Source organism: Coffea arabica, chromosome 10e (assembly GCF_036785885.1).
Source record: "Coffea arabica cultivar ET-39 chromosome 10e, Coffea Arabica ET-39 HiFi, whole genome shotgun sequence".
Lineage (NCBI taxonomy): Eukaryota > Viridiplantae > Streptophyta > Magnoliopsida > Gentianales > Rubiaceae > Coffea > Coffea arabica.
This window is the reverse complement of record NC_092328.1, coordinates 12,430,645-12,450,199: the sequence shown is the minus strand read 5'-3', so window position 1 is coordinate 12,450,199 and position 19,555 is coordinate 12,430,645.

Below are 19,555 nucleotides of genomic sequence, written 5' to 3'. Positions count from 1 at the left end.
TATGGTTAATTTTCTAGTTACTGACAAGTTTCCTGCAGGATGGTCTAAGGCAAAAAGGGACAAATTAAGGAGTGACGCAAAGTTTTACATCTGGGATGACCCGTACCTTTGGAAACGTGGCGCTGACCAAATCATTCGTAGATGTGTAAGTGAAAATGAATTCCAATCTATTTTAGCTTATTGTCACTCTTTTGCATGTGGAGGTCACTTTGGACCAAAGAGGACTGCTCGTAAGGTTTTAGAGAGTGGATTTTATTGGCCGACCCTCTTTAAGGATACCTACTTATTTTGTAAGTCATATGATAAGTGTCAACGAGTAGGTAATATTTCTCGAAGGGATCAAATGACCCAGACCCCAATGATTTTTGTTGAGATTTTTGATGTTTGGGGTATTGACTTTATGGGCCCTTTTCCTTCATCTTTTGGTTTTTTATATATATTGCTTGCTGTAGACTATGTCTCGAAATGGGTGGAAGCAAAGGCCACCCGTACTAATGATTCCAAAGTAGTTGCAGAATTCATCAAGTCTAATATCTTTGTCCGCTTTGGGATGCCGCGAGCAATTGTAAGTGATCGGGGTACCCATTTCTGCAACAAGACAATTACTGCACTTTTTAGGAGATACGGGGTCTTGCACAAAGTCTCCACGTCTTACCATCCGCAGACAAATGGTCAGGCGGAAGCATCGAACCGGGAGATCAAGTCGATTTTGGAAAAAATGGTTCGACCTGATAGGAAGGACTGGAGTGTGAGACTTGAAGATGCCTTGTGGGCATATAGAACGGCGTACAAGACACCAATCGGCATGTCTCCTTACCGTTTGGTATTTGGGAAGCCATGCCACCTCCCTGTCGAGTTCGAGCATAGAGCATTTTGGGCGGTCAAGCAATGCAACATGGGTATCGAAGAGGGCGGAATTCAAAGGAAGCTACAGTTACAAGAATTGGAGGAGATTCGCAATGAAGCCTACGAGAATGCTGTGATTTATAAGGAGAAAAACAAGATTTTTCATGACCAACAGATCTCTAGGAAGACGTTTGAATGTGGACAAAAAGTTCTACTGTATCACTCCAAATTGAAGTTATTTCCAGGTAAGCTACGTTCTCGTTGGATTGGTCCCTTTGTTGTAACTAATGTCTTTGATTATGGTGCAGTGGAGATCCAGAGTCTAAAGACGGAGAAGAAATTTGTGGTGAATGGTCATCGCCTCAAGCCATATTATGATGAGGTTCCAGTTGAGCGGGTAGAGATGATGCATTTGGAGGACCCAATTTGCTTGGTTTAAGCAGATTATGGGCTATGTCTAGCCAAAGACACTAAAGAAAGGCGCTAGTTTGGGAGGCAACCCGAATATTAGTTTTGTTATTTCTAGTTGTTTTGGTATTTCTAGTTGTTTTTCTTTTGCATTGGGTCATTTACTCGTTGGGTAGTATCAATACTAATATTTCCTTCACTGAATCAGGAAGTGAAATCTTGGCGTGCCCACGCGGTGTTGGTGCCCCCTGAGGTCAGTAGATGAATTGCAATCTTGGCGTGCCCACGCGGCGTTGGTGTCTCCTGAGATCAGAGGACGAAGACCAATCTTGGCGTGCCCACGCGGTGTTGGTGCCTCCTGAGGTCAGTAGATGAATTGCAATCTTGGCATGCCCACGCGGTGTTTGACGACCTAAAACATGAAAAAAAAAATTTTAAAATTAAAATTAAAAAAATTTTATTACTATTGTTATTATTATTATTATTATTCTTTTTGTTTTTGTTATTCCTTTATAAAAAAAAATATATAAAAAAAAGGGAAAAAATAAAAAAAAAATTTAAAATTTAAAATAAACAATGTCCGATTTCGGATTTTCGTAAGCATTGTTTATATAATAAAAAAAAAAAGGAAAAAAATTTCTTTTTCTTCTTTTCTTCTTTTCTTTTCTTTCCTTCTTCTTCTTTCTTTCTTCCTTCTTCCCCGCTACCCTGCTTTCCCTTTTCCTTCTTTTCTTTCGCTTGGTCAGCCGCCGCCGCTAGCCATTTCCGCCGCACACCATCCGCCCTCCATTGTGCGCAGCTCAACCTCTCGCCGCCACCCACGGCCTGCTCCACCACCAACTCGCCATCGCCGCTCCTCGCAGGCCACCTCTAAGCTCGCGTCGCCCTGCGACCACCGCCGCCACCCAGCCCGCGCGCCGCAGCTCCACCAGCAGCTCGCGGCCAACAACCCCAGCGCCCGCCTCACCTCTGCAGTCGCGTGGCCTCAGTCACGCCTCTCTACCTCCACCAGATCTCCTCCACCGCGCGGACCACCCACGCAACCCCAGCTCTCCTCCAGCTTCGGCCAGAGTCCACGAGCCCGCCGCCGCCGCAGAGCCCCATCCGACGCCACCAGCCTTCCTCTCGTGCGCGTCACTGGCCTGTCCAAGAGAAGCTGCGCCGCCGCTGCCTTACGCACCTCCATTGCAGTGCATCACCACCTGCTTAAATTAGCAGGTGGAGGTATTGTGATTTCTTCCCCGATTCGCATTAATTATTGGATTTTATGTGTGGGTTTCTTGCGGGGTAAACAAAAGGGTTGATTTGGGTAATTTCTAGGGTAATTTTAGACAGAATTTGGGGGTAATTGCTGCCATTTGTGGGAGAGTTTCTGATAGATATTGATTGAGTTGGCCTTTTGCTAGCACCCTATGCAACCTCACAATTTCATCTTAGTATAGCAAGTTTCTCCAAGGACTACTTCATGTTAATTGGCAAGTAGTGTGGTTGCTGATATTGCCCATTGCTTGGCTACATTGCTAATTTGGTAAATGGTCTTGGGTAATTGACTGTCCAGTTAGTGATAGAGGTTCCCTCTTTGGGTCCAGCTGTGTCTGATTCATATCTTTGGTGTCAAATTTTGGGTGCTTTGCTGCTTATATTTGCTTATTGGGGGCGCCCGTGACGCTTATACTTGTTTATTGGGGGCGCCCGTGACGCTTATATTTGCTTATTGGGGGCGCCCGTGACGCTTATATTGCTGCTTGATTGTTTTGGGTTTGCCTGTTGGTCACCATGGTGAAGCCTCGATCTTCTTCCAAGTCTAGGACCCCTAGGACTCCTCAGCCCCCTCCGCCCCAGCATTCCATTCCCGCCTCTGACCCCTCACACGATCCTTCCTCCTCTGGGAGGCGGGCTCGTCTTGGGCGACAAAGAGGCGTCCATATCGCTGACCCTGCACATTTTGGGGGTCATTTGGCCTTCACCCGGGCAGCCGACAAGCGGCGCTATGAAGCGGCTTGTGAACGACGGATCATTCCTTGTCGTTATCGGGACCCCGCCACCTTGGGCCTTCTAAATATTAGCGTTCCCTTTCACGATTTGATTGAAGCGATCGGGTGGCGCCCCTATTCTCGTATCACTGACCTTCCGGCTTTTGTCGAGTTGGTTAGGGAGTTTTATGCCACGTTTGAGTTTGACCTTCCCACTAATTACACAGTTTCTACCCCTGATGTCATCCGCTTCCGTTTAATGGGCCAGGAATTCCACCATTCCATAACCGACTTCAATCTGGCCTTCGGTTTCATTGACCCTGCTTATGCTGAGTCTAGGGAGTATGCCGAGAGTGCATGTGACTATGTCCAGCCGTTTTTCTCCCGCTATCGCTTTCTTTGGGATGATATGTCTGTAGACAGGGATAACTATGACCATCGTCTATCAAAGGGGTCCTATCTGAAAGACCCGGCCTCTCGCTATATCCACCGTTTTTTGGCTTACAGTTTCTCTGGTAGGCGAGATAGTTCGGGCATTCTGTCTAAGCCAGAATTTTTCTTTATATGGTGCATGCAAAACAATATTAAGGTTAATCTTGGGTGTTGGCTCGCGTCTCAATTCAAGTCCATTTTGCCTAAAAAGAAATGCCCCTTGATTCTTGGTTCTTACATTACTCACTTGGCGATTAATTTGCATGTACTTGATATTTCTAACCATAACTTGCATATAGCCTGCCAAATGGAGCCTTTGGATATCCCGTGCCTAGAGAAAATGGGCTTAGTTCGGGAGGGCGACAATGGTTGGGAGGTTGTTCCCCCGGGACCGCTACGCCCTCCCCCTCGATCATCCTTTGCCGGTGCCTCCACGGTGGGCGGCGACCCCGGTCCCTCTTCTTCCATTCCCCCCCATTCCGGCCATACGGATGAGGAATGGAACCACCTACGCAACACAGTCGAGCGGCTTGAGATTCGGCAGAAACACATGGACGTTAACATTCACAATATGGCGCAGAATCTAGCGGCATTTATGCAGCAGGCCGGGTTCCCTCCGCAGTTTCTGCCCAATCCCCCCTTGTCTTGACGACGTCAGGGAAGTACCGTTGCCCCTTCCGTTTTCTCTGCTATTATATTATCACATTGAGGGCAATGTGCCATTTAAGTGTGGGGGGGTCTTTGTTTGAGTGCTCGATATTTCCCATTTCCGTTTCTGGGGTGTTTTCCTATGTCTTTAGTTCAGTGTTTTCTGTTTTGTGTTTTCCGTTTTAGGCGTTGTTCCTTTATCCCTTTTAGGTGTTTGTCCCTTACTTTTGTCTTGGTGAATATGTTTGGCAGCTTACTTTTCCATTGCTAGTGGTAGTTTATACTATGAATTGGGTTTTAGTGGCGAGTAAAAGCCCGCTGTCTTGATGAATGCTTTGAGTTTAACGACTTGGTGCAATTTATGGCTAACTTGTCTAGGCAATGCAAATATTTTGCTGGCAATGTTGTGTGGATTGGTCTCCTGTCGACCTTAGTTCTCCATATTTAGGAAATGACGCAGGCTATGATCTTTAAATACTTGGTATTTTGGTGTTATTGGTGAATAACGTATGGCTTTACTCCGCTAGTGTCGCCACCCAGTAACCGGGGTCTTCACCACACGTGTCGGCTCTCGCGTCAAAAAGTGGCGATATCTATGAGTAAGTGGTCCTGGAGCTGTGAAAAGTTGAGTAACTGGGCTCTTTCATCCAAAAATGTCAGAGTTCACGTCAAAAGACTTGAATAGCTCGGGACTAAGCATTATTCGTGCAATTTATTAAAAAAAAAAAAAAAAGGAAAAAAAGAGAAAACGAAAAGGAAAAAATCAGATGTGGAAAATGTGAGTTTATGATCATGTTGGCCTGCCGATCCTTGGTTCGCACTGTTGAGATTTTGGTTGTCAGTTGACTGAATTGCTGACTGTTGCTAGTTAATATTTGAATTTCCTAGGTGAGTTAGCCATGAATTGGACAGGTCTAGGAACTTGGGAGCTAACCGGGAGGGATATGTCTTGACACTTAGCCACTAGATCTTGATTTCGGTACAAGCACAGCTGGCAATGATATTGTTTAAGCTGGCCATTGTTGGGTTGAATTGTCCTCATGCTTGAGGGCAAGCATGATTCAGGTGTGGGGGGAATTGATAGGGTGTAGTTTGTTAGTAATTTTTATTAGTAATTTCCCCTTTTATCCCTGATAAATAGTGTGCTAATTTCTGATATTTACTCATATTTGGTATCTGGACTTAATTTCAGGAATGAAGCAGGAAACCACTAAAAAGGAAGGACTTTATGGAAAATAGGGAGACTTCTAAGGGCTTCAATTCTTGGGTCCTTGAATTGGTGGGGGACCACAAGCTAGTGGAAGGCATCTACTCCTTTGGGCTCCTAAAAGAAAGCTACGGAAAGAGACTTGGGGCAAGAAGTACTTTGAAGGTTTTGTCCACATGTGTGGGGACCACCTAGATAGCCTTTAGTCATCTTTCTTTTATTGCTTAAAAATAGAGATAACGGAGAGTAGCAGGGACATCTCTAGTTTTTAGTCTTTTAGTGTAGTTTTAGTTTTTCCTTCTTTTGACTGGCCTCTGACACACGCCAGGTGTTCGACAAAATTCCCCAACGGGAAAAACACCTTTTATTCCTTGCTTCTTAATAGAAAACGCTATGCCTTTGCAATCCATTAATTCGTGTGGTGATTTAATTATGCGGCGTGGCTAAATCTCCCATCTAGTCAAGGGTCAACTCGACGGCGCAGTCCCGAAAATCTGTGAGATCTAATTAGTTTTCACGTGTTCCTTTATTTATTAATATTTGCACGTTATCTGCTTGAATTTTCATGGGATTATTTTATTAATTGGATGTCAAGGGCCCGATGTTCAATGTGATTTATTAATCTCGTGCCAATTTAGTCAATTAAATCCGTAATTGTTTGATTGATTAATGTTAGTGGCAACTGGTGTGTTTACACATTAGGGGAACGTGCAATCTAATTTAAATAACCCTCGTAGCGTGTTATTGGTTAGGGCTAGGTTTTTCTAGTTATTAATGCAATTGGAAAATTAATTCCTACGGTCGTACCTAGGAGTACTTTTCTGGTTAGAGGTGATTAATGGTCGTACCTTGGTCATCTATAATTTAAGGAAAAATTGGTCGTCAGACTATAACTAGCCTATTAATACATTAAGTGAACCTCTCTTGCATCAATGATCGGATGATTGGACTGTGCCTGAGTAGTTGTATCCTTGGCTAGAATTTATTTATTCTTGATTTAATTCCTGCTCTACTTGTGCTAGTGATTTATTTATTTTTAATTAAATTATTTAATTATTTTTAGTTTCATTCCGGTGAAATCCCCCCTTATCAATTGGACTTTAAAAAGAGACAGATATCCCCAGTCCCTGAGGAGACGACCCTACTTGCCACTGTCTACTATTTAGTAATTTTTGTCAATTAATTAATTCTGGTATATCGGGTTAAGCAAACTCTTCGGGAACAGGGTGAATCAAGTAACCCATTGCACACCTAGAGTCCCTGCTCCAGTACCTAGGATTAATTATTGACTGCTTTTGGTGGTAGTTAGGATTTTATTATTATTATTGCACAGGCTGACGACCTGTCAATGCGTTATATGAAAGATTTACGGTTGGAAAATGGAGAGAAAGTTGAGAAATTTGTGAGAGGTGTGCTGGCCGAAACTGCCCTGTTGCTATCTTGCTTGTATTTCAAACTTTTGATGGTTGTTTGACAGTGAAATAGAGTGATATATGTTGTATATTATGTGTAGAAAGTGTCTACCAAAGATCGTTTCAATTGGTTGCTCAAAACTGGAAAATGTGGGAAATGTCGCAAATGTGGAAAATGTCGAAAATGTCGAAAAGAACCAAATCTGGAAAATGTGTTGTAGAGGTCTCGGACAGTGCCTCTTTGTTCGAACGTATATCTCTGTAAAAAAATCAAAATTGAGTGCCAATAGTAGCATTCAAAACTAGACATTCATAGCTTTCTAACGGTATAAAAATCACCCATTAGTTCATTTTGAATCAACTGTAGTGATTCGACAAAGTTGACTGTCCTGTTGTAACTGTCTATCCGAGAGGAATGGAGAAGCTGCATTTTGTGGCCTGATTTTCTCTCACTTGTGTACTGATTTTGTGAACGTTTCCTTCTAATGAAATGTAGCATTTTGAACCTAGTTTACAACGCCACCAACCATTCCCAATTTGAGCTTGTATGGAGTGAGATGTGGTCTGATTTCGAAAGTGCAACAAAGCTGGAAAACTGAAAGTTTTTCCTTTCTTGCTGACCGAATGGTCAAACTTGTTTTGGGATGTTTTGTTTCAAAAATTTTGACGTCAATTATCCACCAAATGTCTATTAAATGTTTTTGGACCCTTGGTTTAAAAAATGGAGTGAATTGGGATTGATTTCATTGGACAAAAACCTTCGGAATGAAAGAAAGAGTGAGTTGGCAGTTTTGCTTTGAAAATTTCACGAACTTTAGTCATTTTGTTAACTGCCTTCCCACGTGATTTTTTGTGTGAAATTTGGTATAGAGGTAGCCCACTTATGGAAGTTTAAGTGTACCAAATTTGGTGAAATTTCAAAACCATTTCGATACCCAAATAATGCCCCAAAGATGGCTCTTCAAATCTGAAAATTCACTGTTCATGTAGTGAAAATCACCCGACTTTGAACTGTTATATCTTGTTGTTCAAAACTCCGAATTTAGTTCTGTTTATTGTGATTGAAAATTTATTTAGAACTCTTATTGTGTTACGAATTTCAAAGCTTGATTCATTTTTTATAAATTTTGCCAAATTTTCAAATATCGCCGAAAAACAAAACTGGTTCTGTCTTGCTTGTTTAAATCAGCAACTTTGAACTGAAAAATGAATGCTTTCTGTTTGGAATCATCTAAAAGTATCTTCTAGGAACTTTTAGTACTTTGGATCTAGTTTTCAATGGTATAAATTTTTCCATTTTTGGACATACGAAACTCAAGATCTGATTTTTACCAAGTTTGTCGCGCAAAACTGAAATTCTTGATTTCTTAGAAAATGAACTTTTAAGAACTTTCCATCATCCTTTGCAATTATTAGACGGTTTTAGGTGTAATTTCATGATGGAATACACGGTTCCATTAGAATTTTAAACCTTCATTTCAAATCTTGGTTTCCGAAGGTTAAACCTTTCCTAATGCGTTTTCTTGGTTGTTCCACTTTCTTGGTTAATGACACCTTATTTTATACTTGAACCTTGGAACCTTAGTTTTGATATTTTTTCTATGACATGAGTGGAGTTTTGGATATGTTTGACTTCATTAGCTTGAAAAAAATGTGAATACTCTTTACCTTCTAAAGTTTGGACATGAGATTTAAAGTTTTGGAAAAAAACGAGAACCATTTACTTCTTTTCCTCGATTTTTGTGCCAAAAGTGAAAACGGTGCTATTTTTGAATTTGAGATTTCTTATCACGAGTTGAATCAAAAACCACCTTTGAATTCTCTTGAGCATTATTTTAACGATTTAGCTAGAAAAACTTCTTTAATTTAGCTCAAACTTGTGACTTGGAGAGTGAGTAGCGAGAAAATGTCTTTCTTTGTAACCTTGGTTGAGCACCTAGGTAATTATGATTGTACATGTCTTAGGTGGTCACGAAGAAGCCGAAGAGCTCGTCTGACAACTCGCTTTACTCTTAACTTGTCCTTGACTTGTGGTGAGTGTCAAGTGCATGTTAAATGCTTATGTGGTTGAAATGTTAATTGTACAAGTGTTATACATGATGCGTAAACTCGCTGAGACGAGGGTGTACCTTATCGCTATCGTCCTCCCTCTCTTTTAATTACGTGATACTTGTTACATGAATACATATGTTTGAAAATTATACATGAATATGTTTAACTTGTGAGTTTTGAGTGGATGCATGTACCACACCCTGTTCGGGTGGGAGGTGCCTCTCATACCATCTCAGTGCTATAAGCGGTTCTCTGAGCGATAGCATGTACCACACCAATTCGGGTGGGAGGTACCTCTCATATCGTCTCAACGCTATAATTGGTTCTCTGAGCAGTAGCATGTACCACACCAATTCGGGTGGGAGGTACCTCTCATGTCGACTCAGAACCATAAACAATGATTGGTAATTGTATATTAATATGTTTAACTTGTGAACTCTGAGCAGATGTATGTACCACACCCTGTTCGGGTGGGAGGTACCTCTCATATCGTCTCAGTGCTATAATCGGTTCTCTAAGTGATAGCATGTACTACACCAATTCGGGTAGGAGGTACCTCTCATGTCGACTTAAAACTATAAACAATTCTAAGTCAATTGGAGTGATGTCTCATCGATCACTTATACTTCTGGGGGGCACTCCGACCTATTGCCCAACCGTGTAACTCGAGCCTGCGAGAGCTCCCGTATCCTTATTGAGTATGTCTATTTTAAATTGTGAATTGATTGAATGTTATAACTTTATTTCTCGCATAAGTGCTATTGCTACTTGACTATGTGTTTGCATATTTTTCTTGGCCTCACTGAGCGTTAGCTCATCCCATTAATTTTGTTTTCCTTAACAGGAGTCGAAATGAAAAGAATTGGAGAAGCCAACTTGATGGACTTTTCATTAGGGTTCTGAATGTAATTGTTTAGACAGTTTTTCGAGGTTGTATATTTTGGGAAATGTTGATATACTTTTGGTAACTTGTGATGTAAAATTTAAAGGTTATTAAGGAAGCGACGTTTCTTCACTCTGACTTTTATTAGTCGGTTATTTATCCTTAACTTTGAATTGAAATTGTATCAAGTCCTGGCGGGAGTTTGGCGGGCGTCCTGCCGATACCCTTGTGTTCGCTCTTGGGAGAAGTGGGGGCGTCACAGTTGGTATTAGAGTTTAGGTTTCAGATCTTTGTATTATATCTTAGGCTAAAAGTTTAGGATGTCGGACTGTGGGATTTGATTGTATATTAAGTGCAATGTGACCTTGGTGCTTGATGTTTTAGCGAGTAATATTGAAGTGTTTGTGTCTAATTAGAGTGATGTTGAATGCTAATATTTTATTTTGTTGGAATTAAATCCTTATACATCTATGATTTAATGTCTTGTGGACCCCATTTTGAGCTTGAAAATGAAACATCTTTTGCATTTCTTTTGGTTTGACTTATTACTCTAACCTGTATAGGAACTTTCACTCTGAATTTAGGGAGGAAAAACTTGTATTCATTGGAAGTTTTAGCCTAAGGATTTAGAAAGTAGTTTGGGCTTTTGAATGGAATTTGGATTTTATAGTCAATCGAATGATGTGGCTTGGTATCATGGATTCTTCTAGTTCTTTCCCTAACTAGGTTTATGGTTCTCCTTCTTTTGATCCTGCCTAGGATAGTAGGGGTGGTGCACGCCGTGAGGTCTTTTGTATTTTGCCTGCATATACTCCTATATTTTGTGGCACTTACTTGCCTATATCCTGTATTTGATACTATTAACTCGTTGTATGCACCTTGACATGTGACATGACTTCTAGTTTATGTAAATATCTATACTTTGATTTAAAGTATTCTTGCAATGTGTACATGTTTTTTAATTTATATGCTTATATTTCCTCTTTTATTATGCGTTTAGAATCCTGCTAAAAGGATCGGCGAGGAAGTGGACGGGGCGTGGGCGTGGGTTTCGGCAATCCCGCACTCTCGAGAGAGGTGAGAAATCCGCGACTGGACCAAACCAAAACCCTAGGAATGAAGGGAATGACCAAGTGTCTACGGCCCTTAACCGCATAACTGATGTTTTCGAGCACTTAGTTGAGCGCTAAGACCCAGAACCAGTTAACCAGCCTAGGAATCAAGAGAGGGGCGAGGATAGAACCCTAGATCGATTCTTGAACTTCGCTCCACCTAGGTTTCATGGAGGGTCTGATCCCGAGATAGCGGAAAATTTGATTGATAGGATGATTGAGATTTTTGCTGCTTTAGATTATACCGAGAAAAGGCAAGTGAATTTTACCATTTTTCAGTTTGAGGGAGCGGCACGCTCGTGGTGGAATGTTGTAAGAGCGAAGTGGGAAAGAGAACAAACCCCTTGGACTTGAGTAAACTTTGAGAGGGAGTTTAATGTCAAGTTCCTCCCGCCAATTATACAAGAAAAGAGGGAGGACGACTTTATTAAGTTGAAACAAGGATTACTAAATGTGGCCGAATATGAGGAGCGGTTCACTAAACTTTCGAAATTTGCCCCTGAGTTAGTGATCACGGAGCGCAAAAGGATAAGGAGATTTATTCAAGGATTAAACGTAGAAATCCAAGAATTTTTAGCAACCGCCCAGATCACCACTTTTACGGATGCCTTGGATAAGGCACAGAGGGTAGAGAATGCTAAATCTCAATCTAAGGCCTTTCATGTTAGAAAGAGGGGTAAAGCAAGCGATACCCCTGAACAGTCAGAGAGATCTACTCAACCCCTTAAAATGGGAAAAGGGGTTGGAGGAGTGAATGTGAGAACCCGTAAATTTTTTGATTTTCTAGGCTTTATGTTATTTAATTGTACGCCTTTTATGCATTTTCTTTATTAGAAAAATTTTCTAAATAATTTTTATGAGTAAATATAGTTTTTAAATGATTTTTCTAGTATCGGTTGGTTTTTGAGAAATTAAGAGCATATACCGGACGTGGGACCTGCTAGTGCGGAAAGTTCAGAAAAATTTGGCCAGTTAGGTTAAGTTTTGGATACCGGGTTTATTTTACCAGGTGCTAAGAGATAATTAAAGGTTGTTATATGGATGAGAGTGGAGAGACAAAAGGATAACCATGTATTAATTGAAGTGACAAGTGTCACTTGTTGATTACTTCTTACATTTTGACCATAAGACCATCTTATCACCTTTACCAAATAAATACCAAAAATTGGCCAAAAATCCTCTTATTTTTCCCTCTCTTGGCCGAATTTCTTGGAGAGCAAAAGAAAGAAAAGCTATCAAATTTCTTCTACTCAATCTTGCTCAATCTTTCATTCCAACCGGTTAATCTTTAAATTACTCCATAAAACCTCTTAGTTTAGTGGTATTAAGGTTGGTTGTGAAGTGGTTTGGAAGGCTAAGGTACCAAGTTGCTTCTTTTCTTGGTTTTGCAAGGTAAGTGACCAAGGAACCTTTCCTTTAATCTTGTTAATGTTCAATTGATGGCTTATGAGAGTTAAATCGATGGTTTTAGGTGTTGTTTCATGCCTTGTGGTGGAAATTGGTGAATTTTCATATTTATTCATGATTTTCTGTTTTCATATGATTAATATTGTGTGGCCATGGATGATGGTCTAGTATGGGTTAGAATGAAGCTTTGGTATGATAATTGTAATGATTAGTGGAAAATTTCTGACTTGAAGCAAAAATTTTCAGATTAGGGTTTCCATTTTTCCCCTTCTGGCCGGTCCTATTACCCATAGTTAGAGGTCGAATTAACCTTAGGTTAAAACATGAAAGTTGTAGAGAATGACGTTTTGTAGTTTCCTAAAAAATTTCAGCTTAATCGAAACAACGTAACCTGTAAAAAGACTGAAATACCCCTGCTGCCCTGTTTCTATCTGAACATGCTAATCAGATTCTGTAATTGGTTGTTGTGACCAGGAATACTACTGATTTGGTTGTCGATATCTTCTTAAGACTTAAATCCTTGTATCTTAGCTTGCAATTGGCTTTGGAATCACTTGAATTGGAGTTGTATATGCTGAGATATGACTGAATGAATCAGGACTGCCACAGTAAACTTCGAATTGGGAAAATCTGGAGTTGTTTTGGTAAATTTGACCTAGTTAGGGTGAGAACTGGACTGAGTGGTTTTCATGAAAGTTATAGCTCTCTGTCTTAGCTTCGAAACAGTGTAAATTGCACCCCAATCTGATAAGTGTAGCTCTAGTTATGTCCATTCCGCTTAATGACGTCAAAACTATCTTTTGGTTCTAGGGTTTATAATTGGGGTTTTTCTAGGGTTTCTTTGTTGAGCTACCATTTGGTTGTTTTGAAGGGTATTGTGGCTCTAATTAAAAGTGTTTAATAGTTTGTGATTGGGTGTTGAGGTTTGGTTGGAAAGGTAAAGAAGATTAGGGGATGTGCTGTCAAAATTTTCGCGGGAGCTTCTGCGCAGTCTCGGGAGATTTGCTATATCTTGATGTAGAAATGTTAGAATTGAGTTCCGTTTGTTGCATTTTAAACTAGATTCATAGGGCTATGAACCGTGTAAATTTCAGACCCTGTTTCTGTCTGTGCAATCTATGGTGATTCTTCAAAATTGACTGAAATATTGTACCTGTTCTGTCTTTTACTGGTTGAAGCAGCAACTTAAGGCTCGAATTTGACTGCCTTGTGTTTTGAATCTTACAATGGTGTTTTCTGGAAAGTTATAGCCCTTTAAATGTATTTTCCAATGGTATAACTTTTACTAATTTTGAACTTACAAAACTTGAGATATGATTTTTCATATAGGGTTGCGCGAAACTGGAAAATCCTGTTTTCCTAGTATCGATTTTACTTTCATTTTCTACTTCAAATTTGGAGTTGGTCAGTAATTGTAGGTAGGGCTTTGAGGTTGTTCATGCCTTTAAGACTAATTGTTACCTTTTCACTCCGAGGTCACCTCTTTGCTTTGCATTAATGGCTCTTTTGACTAGGCATATGGCTCGTAACCGAGTCTCACTTGCGAATTCCATACTAGGTCTTGGAGTCGAGTCTTAAGTGTTTGCCTTGATTGTTCTAGGAGGTGCCGTCGATTGAAGCCACACTTGGGAAGGAAACTTTTGAAATTATCCTTATTTGAACTGGTGAGTGTACCACTCCCCTGAATTATTGCTAAACTAGTTTCCTGTACTTGCAAATTGCTCGTTGAATGTCTTCCTGACTGTTTATCTTGTATGAGACGAGGGTGTACTTTATGACACTCGTTCTCTTGCCTGTACTGAACAAACTGGAATCTATTACTTGTACTTGTCATGTACTTGAACTTGTTACTTGCACTTGTTATGATGTCGTTTGGAAGAGTATCCAACGACCTTCCTGTTAAACCTGAGTTCAACCTCATGGGGAGTTAATTAAATCGAGCCAGCGAGGGCTTGGTCGAGATAATTGACAATCCATGGGTGCCTGTTCCTGGGGGAATCTTTGGGTATTGAGACTCTTGATTCCGGTATACTCGAGTATTACCATTCCTGTTCCTATTTGGCGTTCGGGCCCGGTAAGGGGTATGTTTGGTGAACGGGATTTTGGCGTTAAAGTGGTGATCTACTGGATTGGTTCCTTTATTTGAACGTTGACGGAGGGTCAACAAGGCTGGATCAAGTATTGCCACGGGGATTTGGCTCCTGAGAGCCACCTGTATCCTTGAAATTGTGATGTTCGTTCATTTCTTTTACTTGATGCGGATATGTGTCCTATAAATATTTTCTCATGATTGCTACTGTTATATTTTTGGTATCTCACTGAGCTTCTAGCTCACCCCGTTTCGTTATCCTTGTTTTCCTTACAGGAAATCACCTTGTGAAGACTATGATGTTTGAAGCATGAGTTGAGCTAGTTTTAGTATTCTTTTTGAATAGCTCCTCAATGGTTGGAAAACTTTAAATGTATTTTAACCAAAAATTTCCCTTTTGAATTGTAAATTTGCAACCATGTGTATCTAAAAGTGTTTAACCATGTTTCTAAGTTGATTTGGTTTGGAAATGTTCTTTTCTAGGGTTATCTAAAGTAGTTGTGCATGTTTGGGTTTCGGATAGTGAATGTTATCTTCTCGAAGTTCTTTTGAGCGGTTGGTAGGGTTTATGCTCGTTCCAGATCCGTAGTCCCGGTGAGAGTTGGGCAGGCGGTCCGCCGAACCCTTTGGTTCGCCTTAGGGGAAGGTGGGGCTGTCACAGTGAAGATGTCTAAAAAACTCGGAGAAACTTCATCAAGCGAAGCCCCGCCAAAAGAAAATCAGGGTAGGCGAAATCAACAAAAGGGAAATTCTCAAATTGGTCAAGTCGTGACTCCTCACGTAATTTGTGGATACTATGGCAAGATTAACCACACCGAAGTCGAGTACTGGAGAAAACAAGAAAAATGTCTAAGGTGCGGTAGTACCGAGTATAAGTTTTCGAATTGTCCTAAAACTTCTAAGGGAGGAGAAAATTCTCAACAACCTGCTAGGTCCACTGCAAATCAGTTGAGTGCCAGAAGGAGTGATTAATGCTAATGATTGTAAGAGGGATCCAAGTAGTGGAAACTCTATGAGTAGGGATGGATCTGACCCCACTCGACAGATCGGGATTGTAGTTTTACCCTAACTTAGACTGGTACTTTTAGAAGTTGTAATGTCGTATAGGGGATGACTTCCTTTTGTTGTTTTGTATATTACGACTTAGCACGTTTCGCTATGATTTTGTTGTTTCCCCTTTCTTTTGGAATGATTTGATGAAATTACTCTACCTCGATAAAACTATTACGATCTTTTATAATATATGAAAAATCTACTTTACTTTAATTAATTTTACGGCTTATATATATATTTAATTATTGTTCCACACCTTTAGACCTGTGATAAGATCATGAACGGCACCTGAGAATAGTTTTGAAAATTTCGAGAGAGCACCAACTTTTGTTAAGGTCAATAAGTGTGAGTTTTGAGTGGGAGAAATAGGACTTGCTGGGAGGTAAAGATTTCTGATCTAAAAGTGAAGGAGTTAAAACACAAGCAAATCCACTAGTGAAGGTCTTATGGAGAAATCATGAAATGGGGGTAAGTGACTTAAGATGTAGAAGAGGAGATCCAGAAGAAATATCCAGAGTTTGTTCCTAGATCAAAATATGAATTTCGACGACGAAATTCTTTTAAGGAGGGAAGGTTGTGAGGACCCGAATTTTTTCTTAATTTTTTTACTGGCTTATTTAATTATTTAATCACCCGTTTACTCCAAATAATTAATTTCATTCGTTTCAAGTCCATTTGTATGCAAAAATGTACCTTTTATAATTTTAAAACGTTTCGTTAGCAAATTTAATTTTTGTATGGCTCGTTTAACGAGAAATAATGAGTACACGTTTTTTGAAGCTATGTTCGGTCCGAGAATACAATAACCTTGGAGAATTAAGAATGATCAATAGTAGACTAAAAAAAGTTAATTGAGCGATTGGATGTGAATGAGTTCAAATTAAACTTTTACCGTGCGCGCGTCAATAGTTTTTCGAAAGTCGCGCCGGTACGACTAATTGGAGATTTGAATAATTAATATTAGACTACTAAGAGTGAATAATTATAGTGTTAAAGGAATTACATTTGAGGATTAGTACACAAGTGAAACAAACAAGAAAGAAAAGTGGTAGTACGGGACACTATTCGCGCGCTATTCAAAGTTGACCTTGGACACCTTTTTGCGCCTTTTTCCCTCCAATCTTCCAAGGGAAGATTCACAACACAAACCCTTCTCTCTCTCCCCTCTCTTGGTCGGCCAAACAGCAAAGGAAAAGAAGAGAAGAAAACTCTCTTCATCTTGCACTATTTTTGCTTCCATTTTCCTCACAAATCTTCACCCAACTCACATACTACTTGGAAGTTAGTTCTAGTTTGGAGAAAGACATCATCTGTGACGGCCCCACCTCCCCCTAGGGCGTACCCTAGGGTTTAGTGAGTCGCCTGCCCAACTCTGGCCAGGACTCACTCACTCACATCAAATAAAATAGGGTGCAACCTCAATAATAAACGAAATAACAGTTCCCAAGTTTGGGACATACAAATACATTCATTTCTATCTCAACCATCCATACAATCTCAAATACATCAAAAGATTGGAGTTCTAAATACACTCAACCCTAATCAAGCGACTAGTGTAAGTACAATTACAAAATTCAAAAACTAGACAACGCTAGTCTGTACCAGTCCCACGCCTCGCTCGTACCCCCTGTAAGGAAAACAAATGACGTGGAATGAGCTAAAAGCCCAGTAAGATTCCAAATAGCAAATCGACCATTGTTTATAAGTACAAGTTTCAATGTAGCAAAATAATTAGCATGAAAAGTTCATAAAAGTGAGCAATAACACTTCAAGTAGCAAATCTCAAAAAGAGCGAGTGTAAAGTTTTTCTTTTAAAATCAAACAATAACACGATAAGTACTAATCATTCCAAAGTATAAGGATACGGATGGCTCTCAGGAGCCAAATTCCCATTGCATCACCAGAGCTTGATCAAAACTGACTGCTACTCAAAGAACCCATCTTTAAAGCCGCCCCGAAAGTTAGAAAAGAGTGCTACCTCTAGCCAGGTCTACATCCCCAAGACGCAATCTGATAAGGGCAAGGCGATTCACGGTGTTGAACAGCAAAGCACCGTGGCAGAACCGGTGATGCAGCAGGACCAGGTGATAAACTCTTTGGACCCAGAGGGGGGAGGGCCAGCAGATGGCCCTTCCCATGCGCTCGCGGCACCGTCACGGCCCCAGCAGGATCAGAAGAACGTAGAGGGATTAATCAAGGAACTACCTGATAACTCTGTACATGACCAGCAGCGCCAAGGGGCGCTTCCGCACCCAGACCCAGAGGTCGGAGTGCGGCAGCAGGCCCACGGTGTTGCGGCCAACCTTTTGGGTGAGGTGCATTGCAGTGCGGAGGACAACACGCCTCTGCAGGAGGAGAGCGGAGGATATGCTCGGACACCAAAGGCCTGCCGGGCGTTAGTAGCCACGAACCTCACACTCTCCAACTCGTTTGCGGCTCTGGGGGACTTGGGGGAAGAGCAGCCAGGGGTAAAGATTACGCAGGCTCAATCAGTACCCCCCTCGCCACCGTCATCACCAAGAAACGCACCCCACTACGCAGGTGCAAGTCGGCGGTCTGGTTGAAGGTGGCCAAGATCTCGTTAGAGGATCCTCAGCAACTCATGCACGGTTTTCCGGACCAGCTGAAACTTGAAAAGATGATCGACCCACATTTACCTCATCGTGCGGTTTTTGACGCGAAGGACGTTGAACTGCTCAGTAGACTTGCAAAAAAATCTGGACGCCCGACCAATTATAACAAGAAACTTCACCAGTTTCTCTCTCAAGTTAAGTCCTCTTTACTACCTCATGATTAATTTCATTAATTTTCTTGTGTGAAATATACGGGGTGTCACTAGGGCTGACTCGCAACGCTTTCTTTATAAGTTATGTTCGCAAAATGGCATTCGGGTATTGATTCTGTTGGAGCCCATAGCAAGCACAGATTTATTACCATCTCTGTGTCGCCGCATGCATTTTTCCAACTCTCAATCGTTTCTTGACAGTAAACTTTGGGTATTTTGGAGTGATGACTTGTCTTTAGTTCCCTATGAGCTGGGGGATCAGTTGGTTCACATGGTGATCTCATGGGTTGGTTTTACTTTGCAATTCTCGGCAACCTATGCCAAGTGTACGAGGGTGGGTAGGAGGGTTCTGTGGCAGGCAATGAAGGAGGTTAAAGATCGTTTTTCAGGCCCTTGGCTAATCGCGGGAGACTTTAATGTGATCTCCAATATTAACGAACAATCTGGTGGCGCCCCTCCAAATGATCGTAATATGGAGGAGTTTAATGAAGCCATAACTGATTGTGGTCTCTCGGAGGTCGCCTTCGACGGGCCAGCTTTCACTTGGACGAATGGCAGAGTATGGCAGCGGCTTGACAGGGCAATGGCAAATGAGGGTTGGATGGAGGTATTTGAAGTCACCAAGGTATCTCACTTGGTCCGCGGTAGATCAGACCATGCTCCGCTTCTAATAAAATGCGGCGGGAGCAGAGGGAGGAGCTCAGCGTTTCGCTTTTTAAACGTTTGGACTAAACACCTGAGCTTCAGAGACGTTGTAAATGAAGCTTGACAAGTCCCTGTTAGCATGGTGGGTTTTCACCAGCGCCTATTGAACGTCAAAAGCCGCCTTCGTGAATGGAACAGACGGTCCTTTGGCAATATCTTCCGAGCAGTGCTCGAAGCGGAAGAGATGCTACGGGTTCGCTAGGCGGAGTACGATGCGGCCCGGGATGACTCGTCCCGAGTACGGTTAGGGGAGGCTCTGGCAAAACATGCGCAGGCACTGTCCATAGAATGCGAGTATTGGAAGCAAAATCGGGCGTTAAATGGCTTCAGCAGGGGGATGCAAACACCAAATTCTTCCATTCGGTTGTTAAGCAGCGGCGGAGCATTAATTTCATCTCGCGGATTAAGGATGATGCAGGACGGTGGGTGGAGGATGAGGAGGCTATTAGGGGCTCGGCGGCCTGCTTCTTCGAGCAGTTGTTTACATCGGAGCGTGAGGGCAGGGCCACCCCAATCATGGAATTTTCGTTGCCATCTTTGACT